Below are 4,985 nucleotides of genomic sequence, written 5' to 3'. Positions count from 1 at the left end.
GGCATCCACAAGGCTCCCAGGGATGAATAATTGTATTCTGCCTTCCTCCTCTGGAAGGAAATATGTTATCAGCTTAGGTAGACCAACCCTGCCTGTGAGAACCACAGGGGTTTTCCCTGCTAGGGTTTTTACCTCTTCAGGAAATAGAAACCTTCTAGGGTTGAAAATACTCTTGCTCATCACCTTATCAACATAACCTAATTCTTTGATAAGAAATTTGCTAAGTTTTTTTTTTTTTTTGGAAGCAATATAATTCGGTGGGAATGATATAGCCACAGGGCTCTGGTGCAGCAAGGTGGGAGGTATGTGTGTGAAGGAAGCTGCTTGCAGGTGCACTTTCAGAGGAGCTGTCAAATCTGCTGCTTGCCGCTAGGACCTCAGCCTAAGTAGCTCAGAACTTTTAATCTACCAGTCCTCCTGGCAGCTGATCCCCAGTTGGTGGATGACAGCTGTGGGGAGAGCTGGGCTGGCTGGAAGGACAAGTGAAAGGAAAAGTCAAATAGGATAAGGGAAATATTAACAAGTGTAAATATATGAGGGGTCTTCAGAAGCTTTATAGAAAATGTGTATTACCAAAAAATCTATGTATGAATCTCAAAAATTTTATACCAAAATAGATTTATCTTCTAATTATATTTTCCATAAAGCTTGTGAAATACTCTCATACACTTTGATTTAAAATAAACAGAGACAGAACACTAAAAACAAGGGAGAAAATTGTCTTTCTGTATGATGGGTTAGCTAGAATTATGTGTTCAACTCTGGCACTGATTTTTTCCTCCTTTTTCTGAAATGGTGAAATACATAGAATGGTATATAAAGCAGTTACATGTAACTTAAAGAATAATTTTAAGGAATGAATATCTATGTGCTCACTACCCAGGAAGTTTCCTCCCTTATCAAATCCCTCTTTTTCCCAACCAGATGCAGTCATTATCCTAAAAGTTGGAATAATCATGACCTGTTACCCTTTATACTTTTACTAACCATAAATGCATCCATTAACAATAAATTGTCTAGCTTTCCTGTTTTTTGAACTTCTTGTAAATTGAACTTAGCTGTATATATGTACGCTTATTGGATTTTTGAGATTCATATACGTTGGCATATGTAGTTGCAGGTCATTTACACTGCCATATGCCATTGAATGAATATACCTTCATTTATTCCTTCTGCTATTGATGGATTTGATGGTGGAGCAATGTTGATGGAATGACACACATATGTTACAGATTCTTTAAACTATATATTCGGGGGTGGGCATTTAGTGCAGTGGTTAAGCTGATACTTGGAATGGTTGCACCCCACCCATATCAGAGTATCTGGGCTCCATCTGTAGGAACCACATCTGTTGGTTCACTCCCCAAATGCCCACAACAGCCAGGGCTGGACCAGGTCGTAGTCAGGAGCCAGGAACTCCATCCAGGTCTCCCACGTGAGTGGCAGGGGCCCAAGTACTTGGGACATCATCTGTTGCCTCCCAGGCACATTAGCAGAGTGCTTGATTAGAAGCACAGAGGAGCTGGGACTTTAACCAGGCACTTTGAAATGGGCTGTGGGTGTCCCAAGTAGTTGCTTAACCTGTTACACCACAACACCGGCTTGACTTGAGTGTCTTTCATTTCAACTACTGGTCATTTGAATTTTTACTTCTGAGATGTACCTAGTCGTTTTTGGCCTCTCTTTCTATTGTTTAAACTTTTCCTTGTAGATACTTAGAATTTGGTTTGTAATCTGATACTAGTCTTTCATTGGTTACAATTCTAGCTTATCTTTTCACTCTCTTAGTAGTACTTTTTGGCAAATGGAAGTTTATAATTTTAATCTACTCTGATTAGCAGCCTTTTCTTTTAGAATGTATACATCTTAGTGTGTATTTTAGGAATTTGCCACTACGCAAAGATGAAGATACTTTCTTCTGAAAGTTGTATATTTTTAACTTTTCCATTGATATTTTGAATCCACTTGGAGTTAATTTTTTAAATGTATAGTGTAAGGTAGGCATTCCATTCACTATTTTTACATATGGAAAACTAATCATTCCAGCGCCATTTTTGAAAAGCACACTTTTTTCACTAATCCAAAATGCCAGCCCCATCATACGTTGAATGTCTATATACACGTCAGCTCCCTATGCTGTTCTGCCACGCCACTGCCTTCATGACTATGGTTTTATAATAAGTTTTGACGTCTAGTAGAAAAGCATTTCCCATTTTTTTCTTCAAGAGTGCTTTGGCTATTTTTGACCTTTTGCACTTTCATGTAAATTTTGTAATCAACTTCCTCCTACATTTCCTTTGTTACATTTACTGTTAAATACTTGATATAGCTTTATGGAATTGTAATTGTATATTTTAATTTTTAATTACTGCTGTAATCAAAGATACATCTGGGTTTAAAAAAAAAGATTTATTTTATTTATTTGAAAGACAGAATTAACAGAGAGAGGTAGACACAGAGAGAGAGGTCTTCCATCCACTGGTTCACTCCCCAAGTGGCTACAATGGCTGGAGTTGCACTGATCTGAAGCCAGGATCCAGGAGCCTCCTCTGGGTCTCCCACGCGGGTGCAGGGACCCAAGGACTTGGGCCATCTTCCACTGCCATCCCAGGCCACAGCAGAGAGCCAGATTGGAAGAGGAGCAGCCGGGACGAAAACCAGTGCCCATATGGGATGCCTGCGCCTCAGGCCAGGGCCCTAACCCACTGTGCCACAGCACCAGCCCCACAACTGGTTTTTACATATTAAATTTTATATCCAGAAACACTGCTAAACTTACTCAATTTTTTGCTTTAATCTCAGTTTTATTTTGTTCTTCCTGATTGTTATAGCCTTTATTTCTTTTTATTGGCTTACTGCATTCACTATAACTTCTAGCAGTGTTTAACAAAGGTAGTAACAGTGATGCTGTGTCTAATTCCTAATCTCAAACGAGATTCTTTCATTTCACCCTTAAGTGAAATGTGTGCTGTAGGTTTTTGTAGATACCCAGCTACATAGTCCTCTCTCATTTTACTCTAGACACAAAAGAGAATATTTATTTAAAATAAGAAAAGAAATTGTGGTACATTTTAAAGTTTATTGAGGTATAATTTATAAGCCATAACATTCCCCTATTGTAAGATTACAACTCAATACACAGCACATCTTGTATTTATTTTTTTAAATATTTATTTATTTATTTGAAAGACTTACATGGAGAGAGAAAGAGGAGCCGAGAGAGAGGAGAGAAAGATCTTCCATCTGCTGGTTCACTCCCCAAATGGCTACAACGGCTGGAGCTACACCGATCAGAAGCCAGGAGCCAGGAGCTTCATCCTGGTCTCCCACATGGGTGTGTCAGGGGCCCAAGGACTTGGGCCATCCTCCACTGCTTTCCCAGGCCATAGCAGAGAGCTAAATTGGAAGAGGGGCAGCCAGGACTAGAACTGGCACCCATATGGGATGCCGACGCTGCAGGCAGAGGATTAACCTACTGTGCCAAGGCATGGGCCACCAAAAATAACAGTTTCATTAGCTGCCTAACACACCTACAACTTATTGTCACAATGCTGGGTGAAACTGGCATAATGTGGAGTAGCAGTATTCCTGGAAGTCATTCCTCCACTCCAGCACCTAGCAACTGGTTAACTATACATGAAAATGTCAGAATAATATATATTCTCCTAAACCTAAACTAGACATACTACAGGTACAGCTTCCTTTTAATGTATTCCAGAAGTGCTCATGACCACTCCACCAGCACCTGACGTGAGGGCACGCATGACAATGGGAAGCTGGAGTGGAGAGAAGCAGTCATCTTAACCCCTTGGGAAGAAACTATTTTACTTTTGAAAATTGTACAAAAGCACTTGACATGTTCAGGACCACACCTTAAAAATGAAACAGGAGTCTGTCCACGGGAAGGTGACCAGGATGACAGAATCACTTGAAAGTGCCTTACATTAAGAAGAGTTACAGAATTTAGAGAATTTGGCTGAGGGAAGCGGTTTGTCTACAGCAAAAGGTAATTATTTTTTCAGAGAAGGCTTAGATTATTTCACATATGGACCCAATGAGTCAAGCTAAGAATGGAAGCTCTAAAAGAACACAGTTTTGTTCCATGTACAGCACAATTTTTTAACGCGGATGTCCAAAGAAGTAACAAAGCAACGAGTTTCCTCTTACTTGAGATGCTCAAGTAAGTATCCTCTAACCTTGAGATCCTGTGATTCCTAAGAAAAATGCTCTATATAGATGACAATTTATGTATTACCCGAAGGACTATACATGCCATCCTGACTGGATCCTTGTGTCTGTAGGTAGAGATACTCCCAATATTGGAGAGCTAGGAAATCAATGGATAAATTGATGAGCACAAAATCTGAGCTACATAATTTTAATAGAATATTGTTTTTCAGCTGAAGCAGCAGGATTAGTCAGCCCTTTTCAAAATCAGATTATACTGGCAAATTCAATTAAAATACCCATGCCTCAAATCAGAGACGCCTCTCCCTCGGGCAGTGTTGGCCATACCAAAAAAAAAATTTTTTTAACATGAACTTCCCTTTTTGGTAAGTTCTCCAAGAACTTTTTTCCTTCTGTTGGCTCAAGACACTGTAATAGCCCCCTCCACCCTACATTGTTTCACCCGACTCTCTTACTGTTTGCATTTCCCAGGTTTATAGATTACTTGAGATGGGTTACCTTTGAGGTTGTCTGCTTCCTGGAGATTTCGGAGGAATATTGAAATGTCATTAGTAAGTTATCCGCAGTCATAACATGGGCTACTCTCTTTTAGAAAGACTTCCTGTAGACCGTTGATCCCACCCAAAGTAGGTGGATTCCAGTAAATTATAAACACAGGGCCCTTCCCTGACGTGCCTGTTCTTCCTCATCACCTGTGTTCATCGTCATCTGCCCCCGACTTACCTTTACCGTTTCAACTCTCATACACCACCTCTGCCAGGAATTAATATGTAACAGACAATGCTGAAGTACTTAGC

This window comes from Oryctolagus cuniculus, chromosome X (genome assembly GCF_051225735.1).
Source record: "Oryctolagus cuniculus isolate XC-2025 breed Fujian yellow rabbit chromosome X, ASM5122573v1, whole genome shotgun sequence".
Lineage (NCBI taxonomy): Eukaryota > Metazoa > Chordata > Mammalia > Lagomorpha > Leporidae > Oryctolagus > Oryctolagus cuniculus.
This window is presented reverse-complemented; position numbering follows the sequence as displayed.